The sequence below is a fragment of the Podarcis gaigeae genome, assembly GCF_964106915.1.
Source record: "Podarcis gaigeae genome assembly, chromosome: 11".
Classification (NCBI taxonomy): domain Eukaryota; kingdom Metazoa; phylum Chordata; class Lepidosauria; order Squamata; family Lacertidae; genus Podarcis; species Podarcis gaigeae.
In genome coordinates, this window is record NC_139687.1 from 25,183,276 (window position 1) to 25,199,561 (window position 16,286).

Here is a 16,286-nt window from a genome sequence, read left to right on the forward strand (position 1 = left end):
CCAGAGCAGCTGAGATCAAAATTTAACTTATTGTCTTCTCAGCATAAAGTGCCGGAGGGGATCAAATTTATGACAGTAAAATGGCAGTCCTGTCAGTCTCGCTCTTTTTCAGTTTGTTTGCTGTTCTGAGTCACTGGTCTGAAGATGCATGGAATTGAAAAGGAGGGAAATGAAGGGAAAAAAACCAACAACAACCTTTAAAACTTTTTCTCTGTGAATCATCCAGAATTTAAAGATGGAACCTGAAATGTATTTCAGAAAGATTCTAAACTAGATCAAATTATTGGGGTTTTATGGCTAATCCTTGGGACAGTTTGAAGGCAGAATTGTTATTAATTTCAAAAGGTGTGTAGAATCCTGTTGTGGCATACTTTACTTCATTACATGTGAATATAACGGAATTCTACCAAGTTTTATGAATTTTTTTAAAATATATATATATATATACAGTTACATTGTATGGAATTAGGATTATATTTTGTGGAATCAAATCACACAAAAAAACTTTGGCAGGTAGAGGGGACTGGGGAAAAACTATGAGGAGTATATTATTTTAAAAAGTTGGAAGGTAAACAGTTTTGAGGGAGGGGTGACTGACTTGGAAATAGACAGTCAAATGAACAATGCTGTCTCTTATTTGCAAAAGGTTGGGGGGGGGGTTATGCAGTGAGGGGCAGCTCAATGTTAAATCACATGCTTTGCAGGCAGCACACACATTCCACCTTCTGCACCTCCAGGTGGGGCTCAGAAATATCCACATCTGAAACGCTGGAGAGATGCTGCCAGTCTGTGTAAACAGTGTAGACAGTAATGGGCTAGATCAGGCATGTCCTAGGGTTTCAGATGTGTCACAGGTTGACCGCTACCTCCCAGATTGATTCCCCCCCAACCCCCCAAAAGCTCAACAACTTTGGCTCCCTATAAAAAGCTCAGCAACAACAACTCTGGTCCATCCTCCAATGACAATGGGTAGATCACTGCCAGTTTTTTTATAAATATACACAGTGGTACCTCGGGTTACATACGCTTCAGGTTACATATGCTTCAGGTTACAGACTCCGCTAACCCAGAAATAGTACCTTGGATTAAGAACTTTGCTTCAGGATGAGAACAGAAATCATGCTCCGGCAGCACGGCGGCAGCAGGAGGCCCCATTACCTAAAGTGGTGCTTCAGGTTAAGAACAGTTTCAGGTTAAGAATGGTCCTCCGGAATGAATTAAGAATTTAACCTAAGGTACCACTGTGTATACTGTGAGTAGATTGCAGTCTCCTGGAAGTTAAATGCCCCTGAGCTAGATGAACCAATGTGTCTAACCTACTATAAAGGAATTTCCTAGGCTCTTGGCATTAGGGGAAAGCCAAGGGACCCTTCACACATGGAGAAAGTAATTTGGGAGTCACTTTCCCATGGTACGGTGCCATGCTGCTGGAATACAGATATGAAAAGCATTTGGATATGAGCAAGGCCGATCATATGGGTCTTTATTATGAACACTTTCCCCTGACATACACACTTTTGCACACATTTTTGTTCACAACTTTTGTTCACATTACCAAACGCATCAAGAAAGTGAAAATTTCTAAAGAAAACGGCATTTTGTGGGGAGTGCAAATTAAGCAAGTTTGCATTAAAATGCAAAGTGAACCAAAGTTCTCCCCCACCCATACCTCCAGCTCTCGGGACTGCACAACTTAGAGCACAGATGACTATGGTCAGGTCTTATACATCAGTGTTATCTTTAAAGCTATTGGCTACATTAATAATAAAACGGTACGTTTGATCTAAAATATATTTACCAACTTTTTAAAGCAGCATTAAATTTCTAATTTAAATATATTTTGGATTTGTGTTTTTACGGAATGTTACCTCTGAACAAATAAAGGTACTGACCTAACAGGTCATTACAGGTTTTACCTCTGCAACTCCGTAAGTGCTGACTCTGGAGTATTATCGCCAAAATCAAGGGTGTGACCAAAAGAACAATGTTTTGCAATTCAAGCACAGATGAATAGCTGCATTACGATTAGGTATGGAACTAGAACTCAGTTTAATCAAGGATGACAGAATATAAATGTTCATTGGAATGACTGTTTTCTCAACAGAATTTTTATTATGCATCCCTTTTATGTAGATAAGTCAAAACAATTTATTGCTTAGCTGACATACTTGAACTATTTTTGTTTAAAAAAAAAAAAAAACCCAAGACATGGCCCAATGGCAATTTTACAACTCTTGTTGAACGTTATGCCCCAAAATTAAATCAAGAATGAATGTTAAGTGTCAGAGCATCTGTTTGCTTTATACATCTCAAATAACCTGCCATATAAGCAGATACTTTGATTAAAGCTCTCACTGTTGGATGTGTCAAAATGTTTATTCCCTGAACCGTGCTCTTCCAATATTTCTGATCTGATATGTAGCCATCAATCAACAAACTCATAAAATTGTCAATACTGTAGCAGGGCTTAAAATATTGAACAACGAGATCTGTGCTTGCCCTTCATTTGTCTTAATTTATATGAGACTCTATTTTGGTGGGAGATGTTTTCATCACTATGTTTTTAAAAAGGACATGTGCAATACATGTGCCTTACAATGCCAATCTTGTTTCTATTCTCTTGTAAGTATGCCAGCAATGGGCAAAGAAAAGCCAGGTGTTGAACAGGTGCTTCCCTTCTGCCATCCTGAATAGTTGCTTTGAAATCTCTCTCCCTGAAATTCTGCTGACAAAAATGCCACTATAGACTTTATAACTTTCCTTAGTGCTATCCATTGTTGCCACAGTAATCTGTACTTAGTCTAACAGTGTATTAATGGAGACCATTCATGTCAAACAATATTGTTTAAGCTCGTAATTTTACATAATTCTAATTCTTGCTCGCTGGCTAAATAATGAAGTTTATTGTGCGCCTTTATTAATTGAAGACATCTTTATTTTGAGTCTCAGATTCTAGCATGTGTTTGTGTGATGTCAGAAGAGGTTAATGTGTCGCCCATTAAGGTTAATGATGTGGAACATGTTGGGAGGACCTTTGTGGAAAAAAGGATGAATAAAATGCAGGTAAGTACCACACTGTGATTAATTAAGAGGTTTTGTGAGAATAATGACTCGCCCCACTCCCACACCAGTACGATAGTAAGAAAAACTTCAGTTTGTGCAGTTCTGAAGGACAGTATTCTTAACTTAGGGACAGAGAGTTCTTGAACCATTTTTATTGGTTTGAAGGTATGAACCAATGGGAAGAAAGGTTCCATACTTTCAGTGGTGTAGTGCAGCAAGAATGTAAAGGAACACAGATCCAGTACTTATCACGCCAGGTGTAAAACATAGTGCCAGAGTGGTACTATTTGCCAGTGTTGTAAGCTTGTAGGGAGAGAGGACTGAAGGACAGGTCTGGCCTGGTACTTTATCTGTTAGTCAGGTAGGCTTTGCGGCAACAATGACTGGCCAAAGGTCCACCCAGTTTGGCAGTGCAAGGGGACAGTTTATTTTCAATCTTTGTCCTAATGATGCCTAAAATATAAACTGTTCTTTTCACACTTGTTACACACTACACTGATGTTTTTATTGAGATATTCAGCATAATTCAAAATTCTGTATCTTTTTTTGTGAGACCCCATCAGACCCCATCAGTGTATACCTGTCATTAGAACAGTTTGCCCAAAGTGTTTGCCTTTACACTTAAACAGGTTTTGCATATTGTTCTTCATCTGCCGTCTATGGAGAGATCCTTTTAGAGCTCTTCACAATCTGCTTTAAAACCAAACAACCAAACAACCAGCCGCAAAATGTGTAAGCACATTTCCACAATGTGTCTGCTCTCTACTTATGATGCATTGAGATGTACCTTGGTTGCTTTTCTAGAAGGCAGAATTGGGAGGCAGTTTATGACATGATGGAGACCTTTTGTTCCCATCCAGTTCTGCAAACCACTGCCACATGGATTGATGGGACAAATGAAAAATCAGCAGGGGTTTGTGTCATGTGGAGTGCAGGACTTGGATATGTGCTGGAAATATGTCAGTGAACTTTCCAGCTTGCCATATGGGTGCACCCTTATTAAAGAAGTGAGGAACTGAACACAACACACATTCGCTGGGCACAGTTTGAATGAGAGATGTACCCCAACTTTAGCTTCATATTTTGCAATTCCCATACAAAAAAATGGGAAATGTTTTAGGCAAGTTCCCCCATTCTATGACTAACATCTCCACAATGTATAACAAGCGCTGAGTGTGTAAAGGCTGCCTCGGCGCAGCTGATCCTGTCTAAAAACTGGAAATAATGCTATTGTTCTCATTGCAGCAACATCATCAGCATGACTCTCAATGTTCCACAGAAATAAAGTAATTGAAGCCATTTATCCTCAGGACATCTGCTATATAACTCTATCTGTTATGGCTGTTGTGAAGTTTAGTAAATAGTGCTATGTGCTAGTTAGATCAGAGGAGACCAAACGTGCAGAAATTGATTTTCTAAAAAGTAAGCATTTTTCTTCTGGGGCCACTGAGCCTATTCCAGCAAAGTGTCACTTTTGGCTTATCTATTTACCCTGTAAACCAAAGTACTCAGCTGAGGTTAACTTTGCTGAGCAACAAATGTAGGCTAACACACTTACAGGCTGTACATCTCCTTTTCATAAGCCTCTTTTCAATTAAATGGGGACCTTGCGCGGTGTAGGTCTTAACCATTGGCAACGGCGCAATGCTCAATAGGTTGCTGGAGAGAACTGTAGCCTGAGAGGCCACTTAGGCCAGAACGAAGTTGATCTGAATTATTTAAACATTTTACAGGGATCGATGAGGTTTTCCCAGGTCTTGAGCAAGAACAAAAAAATGTTTCTCATCATTATCATTATCATCCTCATCAGTCCTTCTCATACTGAACTTCGGTGCTTTGGATACCCTTAGTTTGGCAAGAAAATAGGAACACTAAAAAAAAAAAAATCACCATGCATGAAGAAGCATATTAGTTTGTGAATTAAAATAAATATGTATTTCTTTTCTTCTTTTCTTAAAAAAGTGCCCTGACAAGAAGCTGTGCTCAGTGGCTTTGGATGTTGAAGATATCTACAGGAAAAAGAAAACGTAAATGGGATGGAGGAGTAGAGGGTTACTTGGCCTTCTTGAACTTCTAACCCTAGCATCTTACAATTACTGAGGCATAGAGATAAGGGTCAGATAGGAATTCTGCCTTAATAATCTACTTTGGAGGAGTAAAGTATTACATGGCATTATACATGGAAAGGAAATGGTCCTGTAGAAACAGGACAAGCCATCACTTAAATTTTTCAATGAAACTATGTGGTTTCTACAGGACCATTTCCTTTCCCTGTATAATGCCATAGAATCACAGAAATGAAAGCCCTGATGATGGAGACGGGAGTTGGAAGACAGAGGTGTCTGGCATCAGAAGAGAACTGATTCTTCTTCTGAGCTTTGGCAAGGAAGAACACATGCTTAGCCTAGACAAATTTCTCATTATTCCACAGGAAGAATGCTCCATTTCCATTCGCCCTTTGCCACTTTCTCCTTTATGTCCAACCTCTGCAACCAAGGAAAGGTTGGGAATCCAATTGTGATTCTCCACACTCACCTGGGTTTTACATTCCTACCTCTGCTTGAGCCTAGGCCACAAACCTTGAGCACCTGCTAGTGATGCCATTTCTTGGTGTTAGACCACTGGTGAGGAGCACTGGAAGGAACAGTGAACAAACAGCTGGCTAACAGTGGAAAACAGTGACTCTCATATGCAAGTCTTTGCAAAGAAAGAGACACCCGTTACATCCTTTGTTGATAATGTACACTGTGCATATTGCTTCGACAGGGTGGAAAAACTCTTTTGAATTTTTTTCTTCCTGGTCAACCTGAAATTAGTATTAGGAACTTGCAGCATTGGCTCCCTCACCTGATATTCATTGCAGAAGCAAATTAATCAATTGACTCTAATATAGTTCACAGAGCCTTAATCACCTCCCTGCAGTTACCCTTACTAATGGCAAGGTGACAGTAATTAGTTATTGATGGCAATCTTTGATATAAACAACACAGATACTAATCCTATTGAAATTGATACCTACATTTCCGTAGGCGCTAAGAGCTCACGTTACAGACATGATGAATGAACAGAAGATAAAAGCACTTTTTAAAAAAATAATAAAAAAGCAAGAGATTCACACCTGCCAGAATAACAGGTAGCAGAAAAGGGGAAAAGCTCACTCATTATAAAGACCAGAGGGCAGGCTATCTATCTGGGAATGTTTCCATAACTGTTGTGGTTTCCCGGCATTTTTCATGCATTCTGCATTTCACAGATTATTGAACACATGTTATTAAACAACTATATCAGGCATCTACTTTGGCAAAGCAGCAATAGTACTGGTGTTGGATGTGTGTAGTCCCAGGTACAAATCCATGCTTTCATGCATAGGTATAGTACCAATATATGGGACTAGAAGGCTCATAATGGTAAGAAAAAGAGTTTGTTCTTCCTGGACTCATATAATAATGCCCCATAGCCCTGCCTGGTCACTAATATTTTTTGCTGAGCTACAGTTGGCAAAAACTCATCATGATAAGGACCTTTTTGTTGTTGAGCTCCATTCCTGAAAGACTCTTCTCTCTGGAAAAAAAAAGTACTGTGTTGACAGTTATGTGGTTTGGCATTTGCTAAAATTGTTTTTGTTTGTGCCAGCCTGTCATTTTATTGTTTTAGTTATTTTTGCCTGATGCAAAGAAGTTGCTGGGTTAATTTTATTTTTAATGATAATATTAGAATCATAGAATCATAGAGTTGGAAGAGACCACAAGGGCCTTCGAGTCCAACCCCCTGCCAAGCAGGAAACACCATCAGAGCACTCCTGACATATGGTTGTCAAGCCTCTGCTTAAAGACCTCCAAAGAAGGAGACTCCACCACACTCCTTGGCAGCAAATTCCACTGTCGAACAGCTCTTACTGTCAGGAAGTTCTTCCTAATGTTTAGCTGGAATCTTCTTTCTTGTAGTTTGGATCCATTGCTCCGTGTCCACTTCTCTGGAGCAGCAGAAAACAACCTTTCTCCCTCCTCTATGTGACATCCTTTTATATATTTGAACATGGCTATCATATCACCCCTTAACCTCCTCTTCTCCAGGCTAAACATGCCCAGCTCCCTTAGCCGTTCCTCATAAGGCATCGTTTCCAGGCCTTTGACCATTTTGGTTGCCCTCCTCTGGACACGTTCCAGTTTGTCAGTGTCCTTCTTGAACTGTGGTGCCCAGAACTGGACACAGTATTCCAGGTGAGGTATTCAAAAGACATTATTAGTCAACTGCCTTGGGGTTGTTATATGACAGCTGCTTTAAAAATACTTTAAATAGACAAAATGTTGTTTTACTAGGTAGCTAACAAATTTGGCTTTGTTGTTTGCCGTTCAGTTTGTTTCAAAATAAAAGAAACTTTTTTTGATGTGTCAGCAACTGCAGTTGCCACCAACACTAGTTATACTCAAAGCAGAACAGCTATCTACCATGGCTGACCCTACCACTGGTGGTAGGGCAAGCAAGCTTGCTGGCTGGTTGGTGTTGACCCATGACAGGGCTTTTTCACTGGTGGCTCCCTGTATGTGAAATGCCCTCCCTAGTGTGGTGTGTATGTCATTACTGATTTTCAAGAGAAATTTTTTAATGTTCCTGTTTCCCTAGGCATTTGATAACTGCAAGATGCCAGTCACTGAGATAATAACAACAACTGCTTTTATAAGCGAACTCACCCTTTTCATATGGTGGAACTGTAGGACAGAGGAGGCTTCACTGGGGCCCTGATGAGGGAATCAAACTGGCTGTGCCCTTTCTGATTGGTGGAGGAAGCATAAGCCCCTGTATCCTGGCCTGCTCTCTGTATCCTGGCCTGCTCTCTGCTTTGACAAATGGGAACGCAGGCTGGGGTTTTGGTGGAGCCAACAGAGCCAACAGTGGGTTTCCCTCGGATCTGCCCCTTGCCCATTTAAGCAGCCAGAACCTGGGGCTCAGCCTGTTTGTTCATGCGCTGGCTTTCATCGCCTGCCCACCCTTGGTTTAAGCTGATAGTAAATGACTTTGCTGTGGCTACGGTGGTTGCCATCTTCAAGGGGCCGGGTAGGAATTTTTCCCCCTGGCTAACTGGCACTGACCCGGTGGTTTTGCCTACCTCATAGCAATTGTCACTACTGGTTGGGAATTGGGGCAATCCTTTGTTTTGGATGAATGGGAGGTTGTAGTCTGCGCCTGCCCCTCCAAACGCTGGGGTATCCTGTTAAAGGGATACGGGGGGAGTGGCCATGTCCTTCTGCCCAGGTGGGGCAAGGGCTGAAGGCATTCCCCCAAACGGCAGTCCCTGTGGCAGTCACTCTATTGGATGTAAGTCTTAGGAACCCCCACCTGGATTGATCACGTGTCACTACCAGTGAGCGGGCTGGAAGTATTTAGATTGGCCCATGCCCAAGCCCAACCTCTTTCATCTGTATTCAATAAAGTCGTGGCCTGTTTTGGCCCCAAACCCAGTGTCTTATTATTTGGGTTGGGGTATGAAGAAGAAGAAGAAGAAGAAGAAGAAGAAGAAGAAGAAGAGTAGTTTGGATTTGATATCCCGCCTTTCACTCCCTTTAAGGAGTCTCAAAGCGGCTAACATTCTCCTTTCCCTTCCTCCCCCACAACAAACACTCTGTGAGGTGAGTGAGGCTGAGAGACTTCAAAGAAGTGCAACTGGCCCAAGGTCACCCAGCAGCTGTGTGGCATCTGAATATAGACTGCATTTTTAATCAAGACTTATATTGGCTTATATCTTGATCAGGTTCCTAAATTAAATGGGCTTAGATTTTCAAATGTTTCATGCCAGGCAAAAGACCAGCTGCTTAGAAAAGGCCTTGGCAAGAGGTTTTTCCTCCTAAGACAAGGGGGCCCCATTGATTTATAGCAGAAAAACAATTCTCAAAGTCATAAAAAGGGAGAATTACATATGCTGCCCTTGCAGACTGAGAAAACACAATTAAAGGCAAGGGTAAATAGTAAAATAATACCAATGTGCCTCCCAGTAAAATGAGCCAGATCTTCTTTCTAAGGTTGAAAGGCCAAGAGCAGTGAAAAAGGCAACTGGCTTGGCTAGAAGAAAAGAGAGCATTTTTGGGAAATCTTTTAAAGCTGTTTTTTACTGAGTTCCTTTTTACTTTACAAAGGCTTTATTCTTTTAAAAGGCTACCTATGATAAATGAATGAAATATATTAGCTTAAATATATTGGCTTAAATGTAATTATGCAAAGGATTTAAGGAATGCTAGATTCTTATTTCATATGGTTGTAAGAGTTGTATTTATCCTGAAATTAAGTCAGCCACCAGTCTAGCCCCCCTGCTAGACAGAAGACGCCATCCAAGCACTCTTGATATATAGTTGTCAGGCATTTGTTTAGAAACTTTCAAATGAAGGAAATCTTTCAATATTGATGTGAAACTCAAGATCCTTGACATCTGTTGAACATAAAAATGTAAGATTAAACATTTGTTTTAGAAGGCAATAGGGCAAGGAGGGCAAGAGGTGAGCTGGTAATTAAGATTCCATGTAAGATATATTATTACTTATTTGTCACATATATAGCTCTTTGTCTCCCTTATAAGGGCAAGGAAGTGGGTGTATCTTTTGTGGGTGTATCTTTTGTGATTGGTTCTACCAAACAGCCAATAGGAATTTCAACCAGGCTGATTGGACAGAGGCAGCCACAGGAGGAGCAAAAGGGGCTGGATTAAGGGAATATAAGTGCTGGCCAGGATGGCAAGAGGCCAGGCCAGAGCTTGGTAACCATATACCACTGAGCCTCTCATTTATTTGTCTGACAAATAAATTATTATTTTAATTTCTCTATTGCTGCGTTGAATATTTCATTCCAGCTAAGCGTTAACCACAAGCAGGGTGCTACAGCTGCATGTGGAGGAGCGGAGACGCGAACCCGGTTCCCCAGATTACGAGACTACCACTCTTAACCACCACACCACACTGGCTCTCGCACTGGTATGAAAAGTACAATGCCTGGTCCTGCAATGTTCCCCCCCCCCTTAATGCTTTAACTTATTATTTAAAGAAAAGTATGTTTTTGATATATTTTTTTAAAAAATAATGTTTTTAAAAATGTTTTTAGAATTTCTTATTATTTCCTTATTTCTTTTTAAAATTGTTGTTGTTTTTGACATCCTGCTTTCCCTTCCAATACTGGGCAGGATATAAATTGAATAAATAATGATAATGAATAGACATAACTAATATAGGCCCATTGATTTCACTGTGTTTATTCTGGTGCAGCCCCAGGTTTGTTGTGCTTCCAAATGCATTTCTTAACAAAATCATATGCTGCATAGCAGACTCTGCCATTGAACCAAAAACTTATAATGAAGTTAACTTCAAACAAACAAACAAACAAACTGCAAATGTCTGGTAATGCTATTTATCAAAGCACTGTTAAAAGACAAGCTTTGTCCCAAAACAACAAAAAATGTTTCACACTCATCGGTGCCGCAGGATTCACACCGTAGCAGCAAGTTGAGATAAATGGTAAATCTATAAGTGGTGGGAGGTATTAAAGGTGATTTTTCATGTTTCAAGTGTCTTACTAAAATGGCAGTTTGGAACAATTGACTAAATGCAATACCTTGTGCAGCTGGAACAATCTGATATGGGGAAAGTGCATCCGCAGGAGAGTCGTTCACCGACACTTAAAACCGTCAAAATAACTGAAGACATCTAGAGTTCTAGGAGACTTCATATTTTCAGAACTGGTTCATCCCGTACATAAGATTATCATAATCACAATACTGGAACTTTAACCTGTAAACAATCTCTCCATTTTGCTGCAATAAAGTTAATGCCCTGTGCTAACAAGGTCATTAAAACTAGCTAATGCAAAGAAGTTTATTACTCTGCCTGACAACTATTTCTGCAGATTGCCACGTCACGGTCAAGAAATCAGACAGTATTTCAGAAGTTTGTTTTATACAGCATGTTTGTTTGCCTTTTCATTCTAGTCCAAATAGAGTGTTTCATGCCCCATAATGTACACGACTTCCTTTCATTTCACTTTTAATTTGTATACCGCCTTTCTATTTTACTATACAAAAGGCGTTTTACAAAATGAAGAAACAACAAAATAGACAGCAATTGCGTGTCGAGATCCCCAAGCCACCCCAAATAACTCACACTTCACACATCAATTTTTGTTTTAAGGTTTTTGGCATGATTTTTGGCCACATTTTTATTTAAATACACACATGTGAGTATTTATACAATGCTTAGGCATTGGTTACGGCTATCTGTCCTTGCCCCAGGGACAGAACTGACTTCTGGATTCCAGCGGAAGCCAGTCAGGGAAAACAATATTGGGGAGAAATGAAGCTGGGCATCAGTCCCTCACTTCTCACCTGCATGCTCCTGGGGACTTGCACAGCCCAAGCCCGATGCCAGGGACTTGGACGAAAGGATGGCAAGCCTCTGGATTCCTTTAACAGAATTCCCTTGCAGAACCACCATTGGAGGGGTAGGCACTTACCCCTCCACCAACCAATTTTAACCAATGCCTAACTGCAAACCTTACAAGTTGTGACGATTTGCTACGCAGTAGGCAAAAACCAAATGGCACCAGCCAATCAGCCAAATGGACAAAATTTCTACTAGGCCCCTGCCCCAAAAGCAGATGACCCCATGACAGGCATAGCAAGGTCAAAGCACAACACCACCACCCTATTCAGGGAGGGTGGGCAGTTGATGCAGTGCACGCAGCCCAAGAAAACACCCAAAGCTGCGTGACCAGTATTTAAAACCTCTGGCCCCTCCTCCAAATTAGCAACATGAACATCTCCCCAGAGACTCGCATTGCCCAATCATAGCCCGTGGCCATCCAAACTTATCTTCCCAGCAACAGTGGGGTGGCCTGCTGGCCCCAATCGCAACACGTGCTCTCCAATAGGGAGAACACGCTATATCACACACATAGAACCAATGGATCCAATACAAAAAGTTACAATAACTTTAAAACAGCTTATATAAAATAAAGCAATATTCAATAATCCATTAAAATATAATAGTAAACAATAACATTTAATATCAACAAATAATTGTGTGGTGGCCAGCACAAAGTTTCTCTCCCTTCACAGTTCTTCTTCTGGAACAGCTATTTACTGGAAGGCTGCAGGAATCACTGTAGAATCCTATTTTTGGACTAAAAGTGCAGTGCATATCTCCACAAATGGTATTTTGTGTTCAAGGGACAGATGAAACATCATTACACTTTCTTGTTTTTTTATTATTAAAGACTATGTTGTTGTTTAGTCATTTAGTCATGTCCGACTCTTCTTGAGCCCATGGACCAGAGCACGCCAGGCAAGAAGTTGTAAACTTAAGTAGAGAGACACTGGAAATGAGAGGGTGCTTAATGGTTTTTTACTAAAGCTTTCATTTTTGTTTTATTCAAAATCTTCCCCAGCTGCTTTTCTCTCCTGGAAGGAACATACACAAGGAATAGTATCTTGTTCACTCTGTGTTCAGTCTATGTATGTAATTAGATTGTGGTGGAGTGGTTTTGAATAGTTTCACACTCTTTAATCATTACCATTTGGATGGCTTTAAAAAAAAAGATTAGACACTTGCATGTAGGCTAATGCTTTCATTGGCTACCAGTAACAGTGGCTATGTACTGCGTCCTGTATAACAGGTGGTATGCCTCTGAATATTGGTTACTAGGGTCCACAAGTTGGAAGAGTGCTGTTGTGCTCAAGTCTGCTGGGCTTCCCCTAGGCTTCTGGTTCACCAATGTGGGAATAGGATGCTGTACAACATGGCCTTGGGTCTCCTTTAGCATACTGAAATACAACCTCCTTCAGCAGCTTTTCATTGAGAAAAATAAAACAAAACTCAGGGCAGTTACATGCAACTGCAAGTAATATGCAGCTTGACCCTAAGCCCAGTTGAAAGCAGTGAATAGTTTTATCTATCACTGACTGAAGTCCTCATGGACTTGTTGAAATTTAGTTGCAACTTTTCCCCATTTGTGCCCAGAATATGTGTAAGTCGTTTTCAGATAGTCATCATCTTCGAGTAGTGAATAGGGATGCAAACTATATCCTATCATTAAAAAAATAATCTGAAGGACAAACGTTCAGCCTTTCCAATACACCCAGGAAAATAATAATAATAATGACCACTCCCCACTTAAAACGGGGGGCGCCCTTTGCGGGGACGCGTGCAGCCCTGGATCTGGAGTGGCCCCATCAGCATAGGCTTTGCCTTCCCTCAGGTGGGATACCTGGAGGTCCCCGCCTACCCCAGTGAGTTGTCCAATCCCACCTGGGGGAAGCGTTGCCAGGGAAACCAGGCCAGGTAGGGGGAGGGATTACCTGCCCACACAATAGAGGGTGGATCTTAATTGCTAATCCTCACTTGTGCCCAGAATATGTGTAAGTCGTTTTCAGATAGTCATCATCTTCGAGTAGTGAATAGGGATGCAAACTATATCCTATCATTAAAAAAATAATCTGAAGGACAAACGTTCAGCCTTTCCAATACACCCAGGAAAATAATAATAATAACAGCAGACTTTCTAATATATACCAGGAAGTGTATGCCATATATATATATATATATATATATATATATATATATGCAGGTTTTGGTGTCCTCGGGTGTCTTCCCGTGTAAAAGTTGGGGTGTCTAGGCGACGTTTCGACGAGGTCTCACTCGTCATCTTCAGGCTGGTGCTTTCGGCTTCTTGTTACTAGAAGCCGAAAGCACCAGCCTGAAGATGACGAGTGAGACCTCGTCGAAACGTCGCCTAGACACCCCAACTTTTACACGGGAAGACACCCGAGGACACCAAAACCTGCATTCCTGTACCCGTGAAAATCTACGAAAGCAATATATATATATATATATATATATATATATATATATATATATATATATATATATATAATCTCATATTTTTCACTCTATAAGATGCACCAGACCATAAAACGCACCTAGTTTTTGGAGGAGGAAAACAAGAAAAAAAATATTCTGAATCTCAGAAGCCAGAACAACAAGAGGGATCGCTGCTCAGTGAAAGCAGCAATCCCTCTTGCTGTTCTGGCTTCTGGGATAGCTGCACAGCCTGCATTAGCTCCAAAAGTGAGTCTTATAGAGCAAAAAATATGGTATATATTTGAAGACTTAGGAAACTGGCTGCTAGTGAAATAACTCCTAGTTACCTCAATGATGTCCTCCTAGGCATTCACCAAGTTAATTCATACCTGGCACTTCAGCAGTCTATGTCTAGCAGCAAAGTTTGCATAAGCCGACTCTTGCGAGCCCAGTACAGGAAAAACCAAAACTAGCATTTTCTTTCGCTGTTCTGGATAATCTTCAAAGACCAGACTCCTTACCTCCTGAGTCCTGACCCTTCCCAAGGGCTTCGGTGGTATGATATCTATCCCACTGCTTCTGAAATAAGTACAGCTGGCTGAAAAAGCCCTTCTTAATAGAATGCTAAGGACTCTCTCCGCTGTGAGGATGCGTAGACAGTGCGGCAGAAGTGGCCGTGAAATATTCAAATAACACAGAGCTGTATTGTGAAAATGCAACAATAAACGACTGAACTATTGTCATGCTCATTTATTCACCAACTGTATCATGCTCATTTATTCACTCACTGCTAAGTAGTCCACCCCCAAGGTGACACAAGTGTACACCATTTCCCCTGCCTTCATTAAAACATAGCGGGGATGGGAAGAGGAGGTATTTTCCTCTTGTTTGGCTGCTTGGGTGGGGTAAAACCCGCCATTTGCAGCTTGGTTGACTAAAATGCAGCAGGCAGATACTCGCTAAACAAGTCCCGACCTCACAGAGTTAAATTAACTTTCTCTCAATGCAGGGATCCTTTGTAACATAGAAATAACTCCTAATTTAGTTCCGTAGATACAATAATCCAATTGTGTGGCTATTCCCTCCCCCCCACAGGTGGAATAAATGAAGACAACGGACACAGAGTTTTAGGTTAATGGGTGAAAATGGCCACAACTTTATTGATTACAGGAAAGAAGGGTATTGGCTTTAGGCATTGGCCCTAACCGACTATCCGGTCTGACCGGGAAGGGTTAAACACCAACAGGGGGAGCCACCCGAGATGCATATCCCTAGGCGCTCCCCGAGGGGTTACCGCTCGGGGGCGCGCTTTAGGCCCTAGCCTCCGTAGCTTTCGGACGAGGCGTCGCCCCTCGGAGTCCTTTAACGAACTACCCTTCAAGCATTGGGGGAGGTGATGGCGTTCCTCCCCCCCCAACCTCATCTGCATGATAATACCCCGGCCAATGCCTACCGCCAAAACCGAGGGAGTTGTGACGATTTGCTACGAGGTAGGCGAAAAAACCAAGTGGCTCACAAAACCAGCCAATTAGCCAAATGGAAAAACTCCTACCAGGCCCCTTGCGGCGACCAGCCGAAGCCCATAGCAAGGTCAGTGGCAAAACCTAAAGGGCGGGTGGGTGGGAAACTGCGTCGTCTCCAGGGAAGAAAGGGGGCGAGCCAGGGGCTGCCCTGACCTTAAGTGGCCCTACGAAGGCCCGCCCCTGCCGCCAGCCGATTGGCTGGCGTCACAGGGTATGCTAATTGGGGGAATCCCTGTCTCCCGCGAGGCTGACGCCAGCCTCGCGAGAGCGAGTGTGGGCGGGGTCGTGATCCCACAACCCCCCCTCCTCCTGAAGATCAGAAGGGGCATTGCTCTGCACACCATGACTGAGAAGCTACTGTATTAGCCAAGTGGAGTGGAGCTTTTCTGCTATCACTCCTTTGTATTGGCAAAACATCAAACCAAAGAGAGGAACTGGCAGAAAGGCATTCAGTATTATTTTCTCATATCAAGTATTGTTTTAATTTAAAACCTTGTCAGTGTAGAGACAATGGTTCCTTGCTGCAGATGGGCCATCTCCCACTTTTGTCAAGTGCTTTAGCTCTGTTTTGAAGGACATCTTTTTAAACCTGTGGGTTGACTTTTGCTTCTCTGTTTTTCAGGTTTCCCAGACGTATCATGCATCTACTGAGGTTCATCTTGATTTCCTTCTATTTCTCAGTATTCATTTTTTTTGCTCAGTTCCCTGGATTAAACTTCTTTGATGCAATTTTAAGACCAGCTCAATTTGGAGCACACCTTCCCAATTAGCTGTTATATGGAGTGAAACTGCTTTGCTTGATTATGGGTCTTCTTTAGCACATTCAGTAGAAGTGAGAAGTGACTCTCACCAGTTAGTCTGGAAAATG